Source organism: Callorhinus ursinus, unplaced genomic scaffold (assembly GCF_003265705.2).
Source record: "Callorhinus ursinus isolate GAN/ISIS: 27379988/994484 unplaced genomic scaffold, GSC_fseal_2.0 scaffold5, whole genome shotgun sequence".
Classification (NCBI taxonomy): Eukaryota; Metazoa; Chordata; class Mammalia; order Carnivora; family Otariidae; genus Callorhinus; species Callorhinus ursinus.
In genome coordinates, this window is record NW_027397067.1 from 80,511,830 (window position 1) to 80,528,657 (window position 16,828).

The 16,828-nt window shown below is 43.9% G+C and overlaps 1 protein-coding gene across 11 annotated transcripts in view; it reads right to left on the minus strand.

The window, feature by feature from the left end:
• The window catches only part of PTK2 (protein tyrosine kinase 2), a 254,549-nt gene that overhangs the window by 214,007 nt on the left and 23,714 nt on the right, over window positions 1-16,828 (minus strand). For 9 of the 11 annotated variants that reach the window (XR_012378376.1, XM_073893260.1, XM_025871182.2 and 6 more), the window contains exon 2: window positions 15,147-15,244. The exons of 1 other annotated variant lie outside the window; for it this stretch is intronic. The gene's annotated coding sequence lies outside the window, so the exon portion shown is untranslated. Of the gene's footprint in view, window positions 1-12,683; window positions 12,703-15,146; window positions 15,245-16,828 lie in introns of those variants that run through there. One more of the 11 variants, XM_073893262.1, reaches the window with a different exon arrangement.

Below are 16,828 nucleotides of genomic sequence, written 5' to 3' on the forward strand. Positions count from 1 at the left end.
GGACTTACCTCAAGGACAGTCTGTCTGCTCCTAATTCCCAAACTGAAACTCCTTATAAGGCCTCTGCACACCTCCAAGAGCAAATGTAAAAAAAGCAACTCAAAGCTTTTCAGTCCCACAGTCCATGTCCTTTAGTGTACTACATTTTAAAAGTAGACAAAACTGTAAGTTGAAACACTATATAACATTTTCAACTTAAGTCCCACAAAAGTTTGAAATCTAAAAAAATTACCTGTACCTGCAGCCTCAAACCATTAAGATAGAAGGTATTCTAGAGAACATTTTTTTAACTTCCTAGAAAGATAATATTTTAGGGAAAAAAGCTTCTTTCAGTTAATTAAAGCCATTATAACACTGACTATTGCTCTTCTGGGATGCAGTCTTTCCATGCATCTTATAGATAATAAGATTGTTCATTAAAAACAGGAAAACTAAACATCACAAACAGATGGAAAGATAATTAAAAGCAACAACTGAACACATTCAAAATCTGAGGGGAAAACGATAAGACCTAATTATAACAGAGAGGAACATGGATCTCCTATAATACAGGAATTACTTAAAACATATATATACCTAATTTGAATATTTTTAAAAAAAATCTATTTTACTTCCCATTAAATGACTGGGGGGAGAAGGACCAAGGAACTGCAAAAAAAATGTTAAAAGTATTTAAATTTCCTTCTTATAATCATTACTGCATGCTTTTATATTTACTTCCTAGGGAAACTATAATTTAGTTCGGCTATGGTTTTAAGTATTTCCACACCTCATTGTGCTAAAAATAAAGTTATGAATTAATTTGTCTAAAGTGCATTTAAATTATTTATGAGAGAAAGTACATTTGTTTCTTGCCATAAGTATATATAAAGTCTGGATAGACTCACAGCTGGCTTAAGGCATACTCCTTTCATTGGCATTCTTGAATTCCCGCCGAAGAACCACCTCTGAGTACAGGAATTTCCTAATGCATTATTTCCCAAGCTTTTTATGGAAATCAAATACTATCTTTAAGTAACAGAAACGTGAATTAATCTAACAAGAATAAGAGAACACAAAAATAACAGCATCAATACCTGAAGGTTTAACGTAAAACATTAAGTACATATTCCTAGTGCCCAAAACGCATGCAGTACCCTGAGAGCTGCTGCCACGTGACCTTGGGGCTACAACCCATAGCTCGTACAACACCATCCCTCTGTAAAACTACACTGTGCACACTCTCATTCTTACCGCCCTCCGGCTCAGCTGAGCCCAGCCTCAGGCTCGCGGTTCTCAGAGAAGACCACACACTCTCTCCCTGGCGTGCACCTGTCACAGCCCCCACCCCCACCCCCTTACACAAGGTCACACGCCGCAGACGGAAGGCACCAGTCACCAAGCCCACAAGCTGCAGCAAAGGGAGGAACTCCGCACTGCCATCTGGGCCGATTCCGGGCAGCAACCACGAGAGGTCCTACTGTGTAATCAGCTATCGTGATCACTGTGTAAACGCCATGCAGGCTTTTCACCCTCCTCTTCTTGATAAAATCCAGTTATCAACTAACTCCATTTTTTTTTTTTTTTTGCATAAAAAGGTATATACCGACTTCCCTCCCTTTCACGTCTTCTTACTTAAATAAAAGTCAGGTGGGGAAAAAAGGTGGGGGTAAGGGCAACCAAACATTTTCTTCAACTGTCTGAACAATCTTCCAGATGTATGCACCATAACAGAAAATGACCTTCGTTGCCTAATAAATAAAAGTATATCCTAATCTTTAATAAATCTAAAGATTTAAGATTAAAAGTCAAATTCAAGAGAACCAATAAATTGTTGTTTTAAAAATCATATATTTACTAATTCAGAATTTTTCATTCAAGAAATCTGTATGAGGATTTATGACTAAATGAAGCGCACACATGAGTGATTAAAATTTTCCCAGGTGAAGTTTAGCTCAAGGGCTGACCAAGCTTCATCTGCCCTAGGTCCACCAAAAGGTGATAATGTAGTATAAAAAATTTCCACATAAATGCAACAGGTAGGCCTCCAACAACACTGCAGGTCCAGAACACAACTATCATTTCCAGGTGCCCAAATCCTTCCGCATTAAGTTTCAAGTACTAGTCCAGCCAGCCATGAGGCCCAGAAATCAGTCAGTCCCTCATTCTAGAGTAGGTCCTAACTTATGTCGTACCAAGGTTACATCATATGCACACCCAAACACCATTATTCTTCTGGGCTTTTGATTTCAAAGCAGCCATCACTACTAGGGAAAAACTGTGCGGCATATACACACTCATTTTATGGTATGTCATTTCATAAAAGATTTACAAAGCAAAAAATTATTTTGATTAATACTCATAGTTCTAGCATTAACTATTAACAATAATCTCAATTTCACAAATTAACAAAGGTATTTTTTTAAAGGGATAGACTTAGTTACTAAAATTTATATCAAAAACTAGGAGAAAAGCCAGAAACAATTCCAAATCTCCAACCAATCACCTGAAAGATCAGAAGGAAAAATGAACAGTATCTCTGTACAGGGCCTGAGTCACTGCAGGAGCTCAACTATTGTGCTGAGTGAGGGACTAAACCCTCCCACACTTCCTCCCATTCGTGTTCACGCATATTACCAGGCCCAGCTATCCTTGCTGCTCGCATACACTAACATAGCACCAACAGGGTGGGCCAGAGACTGGAACAAACAGGCTTTTGCGTGGAGTTGGGATTAACTGTTACGTTCATGACAGACAGTCCAGCATTTGGTAAACCAGGCAAGAAATGCTACTCTCCATTAAATACAATGCAGAATAAACCAATTACCCTAAGCCAGTTTAATAACAAAATAACTGAAATGAAAGTTTTGCCAAAATACAGATTCCCCTGTCAAAATGGAAATTAACTTGAGATTTTCTAGATCATAAAATCAGTAGCTAAATTAACATTACAAGTAAATCTGTCATAATATTTTTGAGAAAATTTAGAAACAGAGCCTATGAACTGTTTTCCATTAAAAAGCATTGACAGGGTCATCGACTTCAGACATGCAGGAGTAACTAGGATGGAAAACGCCCCTCCCCATCACGCCACCCTCCTGCCCATGGTTAACAAATGGGAAAATGGTCAAAATCCACGAAACTACTTTTTCCAGATCTTGAGACAGTGAGCGGCGCAGGCCTGTGAGCCCCATCATCCCTCTCTGTCCAGCCGGGAGCAATCGCAGCCCAGGGGCACAGGAAGAGAATCCAAGCAGAGCGCAGCAGCCCCAGGTGGGTGAGGAGAGACAACATCAAGTTTTGGGAAGCTGAGTGGCTGAAATTTGCAAGGCAGAATATCAGAGATGGAAAAGTTGTAGAAAATGAGTTTCACAAATCTGCACAAAGACCAGAAGATAATGGAACAACATGTTTAGCATGCTGAAGAAAATAACTGTCACCCTGAAGTTCTACACATCCAGCAAAAGTTTCTTTCAAAAATAAAGGTGTTTATCAAGAAAAGAATGGATAAACAAGATATGATAGACTCAAATCATGAAATACAACTCTGCAATTAAAAGGAACAAGGAGGAGCCTGGGTGGCTCAGTCAGCTGAGCATCCGACTCTTGGTTCCTGCTCAGGTTGTGATCTCACGATCATGACATCGAGCCCCACACTGGGCCTCGTGCTGGGCGTGGAGCCTGCTTAAGATTCTCTCTCTCCCTCTGCCCCTCCTCCACTCCCTCTCAAAAAAAAAAAATTTAAAAAGGAATGAATTACAGATATGCATAACAACATGGATGAACTCAGCAATACTACGCTCAAACAAGCCTCACACATCACGCACACAGTATGATTCTGTTGACAGGAAATCCCTGGGCAGGCAGAACTGATCTGAGGGGGTAAAACAGCAGTTGTCAGGGGTCAGGGTGAGGATGGCAGCAGGGGATGGGGCAGAGACTCTGGCCACAAAGGGCATGAAGCCTTCGGGGGAAATGATAATGGTCTGTTTCAGTAGTGTTTGGGTTGCAAAGGCGGACGGATGTGCCACAATTCAGTAAATGTACACTAGAGTTACGCGCAGTTGGTATATAAATTTTACACTGAAAGAAAACACCCTAAACAAATAATGAACTCTAGTAAACAATATGCACGCTGAAAGACATAGACTGAGGTATACTGGTATCTGCAATTTACTTTGAAATACACCCTAAAAAATAAAATGGATTCGTGGAGGAATGGATAATTGGTTATTTATGTGGGAAAGCAAGAATAGTAACACATCATAGGTAGAATCCAGGGGGTGCAGGAGTCTATGGATGTTAACCGTAAATTCTCGCACTTTGCCATTTGCTTGAAAATTACCATAATGAAACACTGGGTACAAAAATAAAGATGAAGCTAGATTTCAGAGGAAGAAAAATAATAAGACAAAAGGGAGTGTGAGCCTTCCATAAGGGTTACAGGAAGACAATGGAGCAATTTCTCCCATAGATAATTATAAAAATCAGACAAATTCACTAAAATACAACTATGTGAAGGAACTGGAGAATGACCAAAGGCAGGCAAGCACTTGAGAAGAATTTACTGTCAGAATTACTCCTGCATTGGGTACAAACTAGGAGTGTTTGTCACCTTCCTGCCTGGCAATACTGTGAGCCCCCACTCTGGGAGGGCAGGACTGCAGCCTTACTGTACCATCTTAATGTGCAGCCGAGTGGCTATAAATTTAAGGGGGAAATTTTGGATATAAGAGGGCTGCAAAATGCTGAGCTCCAAGTCTGAATACAAATACACTGCCCAGATACCTGGCAGACGGTGAAACTACATAGGCAGGACAACCCAGGAAGCCCAGAGGCAGAGAGCAGAGGTGAAGGCTCTCCCCTGAACAATGGAGTTACCCCGGGACATCTGTCAGTTTGCTGCTCTGACTAAATGTGCTTCCCAACCCAGGGCGAGCTCTAGTTGCAGAAAGCAAAAGTCTCAATGGCATGAGGTCTTAGAATAAAGAGATGGGGTCTGGAGGACCAAGTGAAATTTAGAGGAGGGATGCTGGAAGCAGGGGAACCCCAAGACAAACCCCCAAATCTGAGAATTCTACATTCTACGCCAATCGTTAACTAATTACCAAAGTACAAAGGTGCATGTGAGACCGCCCCCCACCCCAGGGGCCCAAGCTTAAAAAAAGGAAAGAAAAAAGAAAAGCATCAACTAGAAGCCAATGAAACTAATCAGAGACCTCATCAGCTCATAAGAATATAACAAATGTTTGCATCTTGAGTAGAGGTGCAAACGCACGTGTGCACACACACGGACGGCGCTGGGAAGCAGTAACACCTGGCAGCAAAGGAGCACACCTACCACTCACACCTTGGCCTCTAAACTCCATTTCCCACCAAAATGAACCAAGGATACTTGAAATAGCTGATTCCACGACGGGGCAGAGAAATTACAAGAAATGCTGGGAGTATCTTACTGTGCCGAAAGGAAGGGAATGCTCAGAAAATAATGGGGACACGTCAAAAAAACACAGGAGATGATCTTGGGGAAGGCCAAATCAGGGGGCATTCCAGCATCAAAATGAATGAGAGTTAAGGACTATAAGCCACTGAATCAAACAAGAATCTGTGAAGTGCTAGCTGGTGAATGAGTGAGTGAGCGAACAAAGGAGGGGAAACCCTCCTTACAGGAGAATACCAGCTGACAGGTGAGAAGGAACAGCATCCCCACTGCGCCACTACCTAGTAATAACTGTTTCAAGCAAGAATCATCAGTGAGGGACCAAACTATCAGTTTGAAAGTTCAAAATGTCACACAGCCTCAAATATTTCCCCTACAGATTCCTCATGTAATTACAAAAGATAAATGCTAATTTAGAGTGCAGACACTAGGCAGATGTCATCCTAATTGATCACCTGAGATCAGTAATTCTCAAATTTTAGAACACATCAAAATCATTTTTAGGGCTTGTTAAAAACATAGCCTCAAGCCCTAAATTTCTGACTTAGCAGGTCAGGAGTAGGGTCTAAGAATCTGCAGCCCCACAAATTCCTAGGTGTTAACCTCACCAATAAAAGAACAAGCCGGCATGATGTGCCATCCTGAGATGGATATAATGGATATGAGAAACGATATGATGCCCTGAGAAAGGCACAGTACCACTTCTCTGATAGCCTGGCCCCCCAAATGCATAATCTGAGTTTAATCATGAGAAAACATCACAAGAACCCAAATGGAAGAATGACCTACGTAACAACTAGAACAGTCAATGCCATGACAGAGAAAGGCTGAGAAACATATCCAGACTAAAAAGACCACAGAAACATCAATAAATACCACATGTAATTCTAGACTGGGTCCTGTATGGGGGAAAACTGCTGTAATTAACAGAGCAACTATGAATATGGACTGAATACCAGAGAATGAAGCAATGTTTAATTTTGCCAATTTGATACCTATACTGATTATTTTTGGTTGTGTAAAAAGTCCTTGTTCTTAGTAAATACTCACTGAAGTATCTAAGAGTAAAGGGCATGAAGTAAGCAACTCACTCTCTAAGGGTTTAGTGTGTGAGAATAAATGTGTGTGTGTACATCTATATGGGGGGGGAATGAAGGCCAATGTCACAAAATGTTAACAATTGGTGAATCTAGGTGAAGGGTATTTGGAAGTTGGCTATACTACTTCTTACAACTTTTCCGTAAAAGAAAACAAGGTTTCACCTAAAACAAAACAAAACAAAGAAACAACAACAACAAAAACAAGGAGCAACAAATTAGAAAAGGTGGTGGAAGGGCATTCGGGGGCTGCCCACCGCACAGCCTGATGTTGAGGAAAATTGCAGAAGTGGGGCCGCCGCACACTGAAAATGACAGGTGCTCGTGCTGAGGACCCCGAGTCATCCAGAAAGGCCAAAACTGAGTTTCATATCTTTCAGTACATTTTGTTTAAGAAGACCCGTTAAGTACTCTTTTGAGAAACAGAAGAAAAACACGGTTTAACACTTTTAAAACTTCATGCTCCACACGTCTACTTCTGTCCTGGTCTGCACATACAACTCGTCAGTGGGAGAGCGGACATCGTGAGTGGCAGTGACCCTCCACTCGTGTCATACGGCAGCACACACTGCTTACACGGAAGCACACGGAGCCCCTGCGGCTGCACCGTGACAACTGCACCAGGACCGCCCCCCGGCTCACAGCAGCTGGACACGTCACCAGTTGTAAGAAACATCCCAGCACAGGTCCAAGCCTTCAAAACCAGTTCACGCAGAGACTCCCGCAGCAAAACACAGGGACAGAGTCAGACAATACAAAATGTCAGGCAGAACATCCTATTCTCTCTTCTGTTCCCAAACACAACTCTCAAGGAGGCCTATAGTGCAGACTTACTGCGTGATGACCATTCAGAGTACAAGGTTACCGGACACAGTGAAGCCGGCCCCAAGAACCCAGAGCAGCGCATGTGCTAAGTAAACACAAAGTAGCTCAGGGAGGGCCTCTTACAACGCACCTTACTGTATCCCTGATCCCATTATAACCGCACACTGCAATATCCTCTGATCATAAAATAATGAAGACCTCATCATTTAAATGAATGGCCTTATTTTCTAAAGTCAAACAAATTTTGATTTTTAAATGAAAATTAAAAACACACACAACTTCCCACTCTAATCCCCCTTCCTGCCTACTGTTGTGGCTTTGCTAAGAAGGGTTTATTAGGAAAAAATGCTAAACAACTGCTCTGCAGGACATCACAAAGCACCACATGGTAATAACAAGCAACCTTCTTACATACTGTGAAGAGACCTGATTTACAACCACAATTAAGCCTTAAGTTTAGTGAAGCTAACTTGTATTATTTTCTGTGTACATTCTTATGTCTAGCGGTTTAAAATATAATTGTACCCTACAATTACAGCTGATTAAAGATAGAGCCGAAGACTGTATAATCAAGTTTTCATGAATCAGAGAAAACATTTTTTATTAATTTTTAAAGCTAGTAGAACTATTTTTCTCCACAGCTACAAGAGCCTGAACATGGAAGGAATCTTAAAATAATTTAACTTTTAAAACACCTTTTATTTATGCTAATTATGTGGCATCTATAATATATAACCGTGTTATATAAAAACAAAACATATTATAAAGCCTTCAGGTCATGGATAAGAATATAAAAATCAACCAAAGACTCCAAGATCATACGTTTTCAGGAAGTGTCTGTGCTATAACCTGTTTCACTTAAACTTCCAAGATACCTAATCCAGAAAAATAAAATTTAATCCACTGGAAAGAAAAATCGAGCTCAAGTGTGTGTATAAATGTGTGTGCCTGTGTGTGTGTATAATACCTACATGTGTGTATACATAAGTCACCTATCTTTTTTTAGGTTTGGCTTATTGAGGTAAAATTTACATAAAGTAAAACACCGTTCACTGGGTTCTGACTAACACACTCAGTGTATAACCACCATCACAGGGAAGACATGGCCTACTTCCATCATGCCCGGAGCGCCCTCATGCCCTTTTGTACTCAATCCGCTCCTCCCCCTAACTCAGCCCCCGGCAACCACTGATCCGATTTGTTCCCATAGTTTTGCCTTTATCCAAATGTTATCAGGGTGGAACCACAGCTGTACAGAGCTCTGTGTTTGCCCGTTAACAGAACGCTCTGGAGACGCGCCCGTTTTGTTGAGGATGTCAGTAGTCAGTACCTCTCTGTTGCCGAACAGGATCCCACTGCAGAGGGGCTCCGCAACCTGTTCACCCATTTCCCACTTTATGGACCTTTGAGTTGTTTTCCATTTTCAGTAAATATGAATAAAGCTGCTATAAGCAATCACAGACAGGCCTTTGTGTAGACATAAGTTTTCATTTCACTTGGATAAAGGCCTCCATGTAGGACTGCTGGATTGTATGAAAAGTATGTATTCAAGTTTATAAGAAACTGCCAAACGATTTTGCCAAGTGGTTACAACCCTTTGCATCCCCACCGGCAAAGCCTGATCTAGTTACAGCTGTCCCACACCCCCGCACCTGGGCATGGTTACCTTCCGCTGCCTTGTCTGGGGTAATGGGAGGCCTTCTCATAGGACTGCAGTGCCACCTCACTGAGGCTGTCACGGGCACTTCCCTAATGATGAATGATGGCCAGCGTCTTCTTGGGTGCTTATTGTTATCTACAGGAAATGGAGGAATTAGCTACTCAAATCTTTTGGCCATTTGTTCAGTTGAATTTTCTGCTGAGACACCTATCCTTTTTAATAGACAGCTTTTCAAAGAAGAAATGATGGAAAGTTTGTATATTTTGTTAAACCACTTAGAATTCAGGAGCAGGAGACACAAATCTAAAATGCTTCCTTGCCATCCCCACTCGCAACACCCTACTTGCGCCCCCCCTTCCCCCGCCAAATATCTACAACATGCCAAGGCAGGTAGAAAGAAACATCCTCTTTCCCCCTTACTCAGAGTGTAAGAATCACAGGAAAAGCTGCCTGCCTACTTCTAGGGTCAGAAACAGACCCATTTTCCCATTTTTACAAGTATTTGATGAAACCCCAATCTTTCTTCGGTATGAGCAGGAACACCAATGACCGAGAACCACGTGCCATGGTTGGCAACACCAGTGACAATGCACTCCTACATGGCGGAAGCGTGGTTGGCACGTGACAACACTGAGGTCTGCACACGGCTCAGCGGGCAGCAGCCCTCCCCTCTCTATCACAGGCAGGGCCCGCACACAGGAGCACCATCGCACTTCAGAACAAGGGCTAAGCTTTCATGCAAAGGAACAGGAGAGCCTGCCGCCACCACATGGAGCCTCAGGCAGATGGTCCCGTAATCTGGCTCCAGGCTCTCCTCTACCGCATGGGGACAGTAAGCACTACGTTGTTATTATAAAAACTACGTTCAACTCAAATACACACAATGAATGACACACATAAATGGCAGGTATCACAGTTCTGACAACTTCCCTCACATATAATTCCTGAATCACAAACATAACTAATATCGGAAAGATAAAGGGTGTTCTTCGCAAAGCTCAGAGTATAAAGTGAAAGCTCCAGACAGCAGGTAACATCTGTACACGGTGGACCCACTAAACTAAACACAGGGTCCTGACCGTCCCATGAGAACAGCCAAGCATCGACATAAAAGGTGTAGCACATTTACATAAAAGGTGCCCTGGAGTTGGCAGTGATGAAAGGCACTTATGGACTTTATTTCTTACAATTTTGCCTCAGCATTTCAAACTGAGCTATGCTTCTTTTCAAAAGAAGCCAATCCACTCACTCTTGGTTCTGCACCATCTCATTCCTGATGGGCCTCCCCAGCTGGGCCAGAGACCAGGGCTGCACCTGCCCGCCTCCATGACACCCCCAGCCTCCCTGCACAGCATCCTGCACATCCAGCTGGACACAGAGCAGCCTCTGAAATGTCGTGTGGTCGCTCATCCTGCCCCCCACCTGACAGCCACAGCGGGGGCCACAGTGTCCACTCCTGCATGATGACTGGCCGGACCAGGCTGCCTCTGTGACAAATATTCCATAAGGATTTTTCCATGAACCAATACATGAAATCAACAGTTTAAGATTATCTCTTGGATTTAAGTGTCTTGATATACCCTATGCTCAGGTTTTAAGAAAACATTAAAAATGTATGACAGGGGCACCTGGCTGGCTCAGCCAGTAGGGTGTACGACTCTTGATCTTGGGGTTGTTCGAGCCCCACGATGGGTGTAGAGATTACTTAAAAAATAAAATCCTTCAAAAAATAAAAAATTTATGACATGTTTAACAATCTGAATGTCATATTTTCCATGTAAACCTATTTAAATCTCTTAAAGGAAGAGTCTGTAACTAAGTTAATATGTACCACCTAACAGGTGCCACAACAGAGGCTTCGGAAGTTAGCAAAAAGTAACCAATCTTGTCCAGCTCTGCTTATTCTCACGCCTTTCCCCACCTGGAACGCCTTTTCCCAACTACCATGAACCCCGCTCACCCTGCCCCGCTCCGAGCCTCCCACCACTGTCTTCCCCATCAGCATTCTCCACCTGGTCTCACCCGTTCCGGCAGGGTCTGCCCTGCACACCTCAACCCTGGTACCATTTCTAGCAGGCCGGGAGAGCAACCTGTCCAGCATGCAAGAAAACAGATGTCCCTGGGGGTGAAGACAGAATATGCTTGAGCACATGGAAAATTTTATTAAGAGACCTTACTTACAGAGCTATCAGAGAGAGTGAGAACTCTTAAGAATATCAAGTAAACAGAAAAAAAAAATTGGCAATTGTTAAGTTCAAGGAAACAGGAAAACAAAAAGTTGAACAAAAAGGAAATATCATCATGCTACTTTAACCGGCTCAAAGGTGAGCAACATTAACAAAACGATTAACCAAATTATGGATCTAAACAAAAATTGTGATACAACTATGTGGGGAAAATGGGAGTTCAAAATGTAACTTTTTCTAAACCTGACACATCGATGACCCTGCCTCTACACAGATATTGCGGGGAACTGTGGACATAAATGCTCACAGAAACAGCTACTCAGAACTACAGGCACCTCCGGGAGGCAGATGCTGGAGGGCAGCACAGGAGCCTGCTGTGGCTGTGTTCAGCACGAACCTCTTCCAACACTCGTTTACTTTTGAACACATGCACTTACCACCTCTGAGAGAAGGGAAATTTGCAAGTAAGAAAAAGAAACAGAATCTCTGACAGAAGCATTTCAAGCAGGACATAAGTGTTTTCCTCCAGCTTTTCAACCGCACTACTCCCTTTCCCCCTTCAGTAGTCTCTCTCCAAACCCTCAGGAGGCAGGCAGCTGAGGACAGCATGCGTGGCCTGAGCCTGGCCTCACCCCCACCAGCTCCATACTCTTGAGAAAGCTACGTGAACTCTGCCCCTGAGCTTTCCCCACCTGCAACATGAAAACACCCCCACGAACCTCAGGGACCCGGCCGGGCTGGGTTGCTCAGCACCCAGACGGTGAGTTAAGTGTGCGGATGACGGCGCACAGCCCGGATCTACGGCCTCACGGCTCTCCCCCCTCCACCCCGCGGGCCAGGCAGGCTTCCATTCTGACCACGCCCCCACACTGCTCCCAACGCTGCCAGAGCGCCCTCCCGGTCGCCAAACCTCAAACCTCATCATGACCTTTCCTGACACTTCAAAGAGTTGATCCCACCCTCCTCCTGGAACTTTCTTCCCTTCTTCCCATGGTGCCAGTGCTTCTGGTCCTCCTCACACCTGCTCTGTGCCAACCACTGCTCACGTTCAGCCTTGAGCACTCAATGGCAGAGTGGCTCAAGGCTCGGGCTGGCTCGTCCTCTCTGTGCTCACTCCACTCCCTCAGTGATCAGAGTGTCACTGCGTTTTCACTGCCACTTCCAGCTCAGACTTCTCTTCCCAGCTCCGAATGCCTATTTACAACTGCCTACATGACATCTCTACTTGGATCTCTAACAGAATCGCAAACTTAAAATGCCTATGAGTGAGCTCCCCATCTGCCCCTCTAAACCAAGTTCCACCCACAGCCTTCCCCCCTTCTAGTTGCCCAGGCCAAGAGCCTTCTAGTCAACTCAACTCCTCCCTCTGTCCTCACACCCCTTATCCAATCTGTCAGTGAACCCTACTGGTTCTACCTTTGAAATACATCCAGGGCCCCACTGCTGCTCACCACCTCCAGTTTTCCTCTCCAGTCCAAGCCCCCACTGCTGCTCACCTGGCTCCCTCAATGGCCTGCCGACAGGTCTCTTGGTTGTCCTCTACCTTCCCCCACCCCCGGTGTCGATTCCCAACACACCAGCTTTTCAAAGCTCAGTCGAATCTCGGGGCTGAACACCGAGGGACAGCTGCCTCCGCAGCCGACAGCCAGCACCGCCTGACCCTAGTGACTCTTTGTTTCGATAAACAGCTCCAGAACCTCAGAGTTCAATCTATGTCAATTGTTCTCAGCTGCCCTGATGCTAAAAAAGCTATCTTTATTCACAAAATGGGGGTTTTCAGATGGGTCTCCGGGCAACCTTCCTTTCTGTCTACTGCCTCCCCACACCCCGTTCCCTGAAAATAATCTCCATACATATTCCAGCTCCTCCAAAACTTTTGTTTTCCTAGAATTCTGGTTGTAAAACGCCTCCATTCCAAGTTTCTGCCTTATAATGCAACACCCCAAAACAAATCAAGAACCAAGAACCTCATCCATCCTGCAGGGGCTCAAGGGGACCAGGGCATTCAGGTATATCAAGGGACCCAGATCTCAGCAGATCATTAAGGTGACGCTGTACAAAGCCAGGCTGACTCATGTGGCCTCACCATTTGTCCAGAATTGGGGGAAACAATTACAGAAACACTGGTTATAAGGTTATTTTCCTGGGTTTACATATTTTCAAACAGGGGTGGAGGGGAGGGGAGTGCCAAACTAGAAGCAGCAGATTATGTCCCAGGGCTCAAAGTTCCAGTGAGCCATGCACGGGCTCTCACTTTCCCTGTAAGGCCTTCATTCCACTGCACACCACATTAAGAAGAAAAATTTTTGTGTAATTTCTGCTAAATATGAAACTGTCTTGTGCTCTACCAAGATGAACTATTTTTAATAGCTAATGCTGCTGAAAAGTTATACTTGATATTCTCCCTCTTGTTTGGATCCACTAAGAAAAAAGAACTTATTTTGTGGCAAATGTTAAATATTCCTTCATCCAGCATTTAGTGAAAACTACCTATGGGTCAAGCAGAAAACATGCAGAGATGAAATAAAATCTTTGCCCTTGAAGATGCAGAAACAGACTTGTACCCAATAAATATAGCACACTGTTACAGGAAGAAACGTAAGGGGGGGGGGGGGGGGGGGGGGGACAAGGAGTGTTAACAGCTGGGCGTGGCCTTCTCCAAAAGACACCATCGTCACACCTGGCACAGCACACACACAGAGCAGGTGCCTCTGGCAGCCAAGAAAGGGGAGAAGAAATTAGAGAAAAGGAGCACGACTTCCAGGCCTTACTTGGAAAGTGAAACTGCATGACATAATGTCCCTTCCCTAATACCTAATCCTGGCAGAAACAAAAGTGGGTTTGGGGGACAAAGGAGAACAAAAGAGAAAAGTGAACTGACCCCAGAAGGAAACGTAAAAACAATCCAGGGCCCTGCCCCTTGGACATCTAAGACAAAGACATTTGCCAAAGTCAAATTCAACATAACTGTAAATGACCCTGAATTCTGAATCCATGAAGTCTAAGTTCGTGAGGCTTTTACCAAAGCAACGTATTGCTAAAATAAAATGTTCACCAATGCTAATATCCCAAGAGAGATTTATGAATCGTCTATCAACTACCTGTCCTCGACTTACCACCAGGTCTACCAGAAAGAGCAGTCTTTGGAAACAAGACAAACTGGGATAGAATCTCAATCCTACAACCTCCCAACTGTGGAGGGCAGCACAAGTGCCAAGGTTACAAATTAACAAATCACAAATAACCCAATCTCTGGGGCTCAGTTTTCCTCTCATTAAAATGGGGAAAATGCCACCGAGTATTAATTGCTAACATTTGTGAATGCTGAGTACATTTCACATTTCTTACAGCATTTTCACCACAACCCTGGGAAAGCGGTCCTGTCAACAGCACCCTTGGTCGGAGGAGAGAGCTAGGTTTAGGTAGTCAGTAAAGAGAATGGAGAGAAAGCTAGGTTTCGGTAGTTAGTGAAGAGTTAGTAAGTAAGCAGCCAAGCCAACATCTGAATCCAGAGCCCATAAGAAAAACACACGAGTAAAAAGTACAGGCTCCAAAGCCAGACTGAGTCTGAATCCCAGCTTTGCCCTTTACTAACTTAGTAACCTTTAACCTCTGTTTCAGTTATGCAAATGTGAAACTGGGCAAAGGGTAGCCTCATTCATGGGGTTACTGGGAAGACGCACGGAGCAGCTGGAACTCCCAGGGTCTGCGGTGCTCGGACTCTTCTAGAGCACACGCTGCTACGTTACCACTGTCCCGGACATTACTGTTGTCCCGCCTGCCTCGAACCACACAGAAAAGGCACTAAACAACTAATACCTCTTCCCTCACCTACTGTGCAAAATCAACTAGCTTTATTTGTTTCTACTATATGTCAAAGAAACCCTAAGACAGATGAAAGAAAAATCAAAACAAAACAAAAAACCAGGACACAAACGTAGCAAGAGAATTATACTCACAGTTCCGAAGGCCACGGTAACTCTGTGAAGAAATCCAACATCGGTTTAAAGGAAATGCCCCTAACTTCTCTTTCCTCTTTCCATAGTCCTCCGAGAACCTGACAAGGAGAAACAACATGCGCATATAAAACCCTGAAGTTCTCCTGAACTCACCACCTCAGCCACTTCCATCACCTCCCATGCATGCCCACCTGGCAACACCTGGGATGAGGGGTAAAAACAGGGCACAGCATCCCTGTCTTCAAACCTACTTTCTGCTTAAAAAATACAAGTGAAGCAACTGAAAACCATTAAAACATATCAAAAATCGTGAGCTAATAGGGTGTAGTTAGTAAGTGCATGGTACAGTAACACAGTATAGACATCTGTTCCACTGCCTCCCACTGAAATTATACTGAAGAGATTTTTTTTTAAAAATGTTTTAAACAGGGGCGCCTGGGTGGCTCAGTCAGTTGAGCAGCTGCCTTCGGCTCAGGTCATGGTCCCGGGGTCCTGGGATCGAGCCCCCCGTCGGGCTCCCTGCTCCGCGGGGAGCCTGCTTCTCCCTCTCATCTCCTTCTGCCCCTCCCCGTCTGTGCTCTCTGCTCTCTCTGTCGTGTGCGCACGCACTCTCTCTCTCTCTCAAATAAATAAATAAAATCTTTAAAAAATGTTTGAAACAGCACAGGGAGAACTGAAGGGAGAAAAAGCCCAAGATTTTGGAAGCTCCGAGAAAATCTTCTAACATGGAAGACCGAGGCCCAAACAATAGACCGAAGTACAGTAAATGAGTCAGGGGCCCAAGAGAGCCAGACCCTAACTCAGCAGTGGGACACACTGAGAACCTGTCCCCTTGCCCAGCAGTGTCCTAGAAGACGAGAACTGGCAGCACCAGTGCAGACAGAACGGGGTAAAGAAGGCACAGCCTCAAATACAGACAAGCTGGGCAAGGCCCTGGAAGCTGAAACTAGAACCTCAACACCAGGCACAAAGTGACTCCCCCTTACTCTGACAGAAGATTCGGGGGGTCACTCCCTGGAAAAAGCAGAGGCATCTATGGACTAAAGTCACCCTGCCCAGCTGCACTGAACAGAGCTGGATTTAATGACTGTATATACAGTGAATGGTGAATTCTCCAGCTCCCCAACAACAGACCACACATGCACACCCTTGGCTCCCAGATTCTGAAGTGAGAATTCTACAGGAAAGACACAGAATATTTCTGAGGAATCTGATCAGCCCCAAAAGATAAACCTAAAGATATTAACACTGAGGACCCCCTAACACATGGCCCCCCAGAATATCCTGATGTAAAAGTCAAAGGGCCCCACCACATCAGACAGGAGAAGGAAGGAAAAAACCTGAAAGAAACAGAGACTATACAAACTATCAATAATATAGAGGTAACACAACACTGCGACCAATAAACAAAAACAGGATGTTCTTCTCGAAGAACAGAAAAAGAGCCCTTGGAAATCTAAAGAACCTTTCCAAAATCAGAAATAATAAACTAAAGAAGAAGGTTAAGTCAAATTGAAGTCATCTCCCTGAACAGAGAATAAAAAGACCAAAAAAGGAAAGAAAGAAAGAAAGAAAGAAAGAAAGAAAGAAAGAAAGAAAGAAAGAAAGAAGGAAAGAAAAAGAAAGAGGCAGGCAGAGGAGGAGGAACAAAGGAAGGAAGAAGAAAAAAGTATTAAGATAAT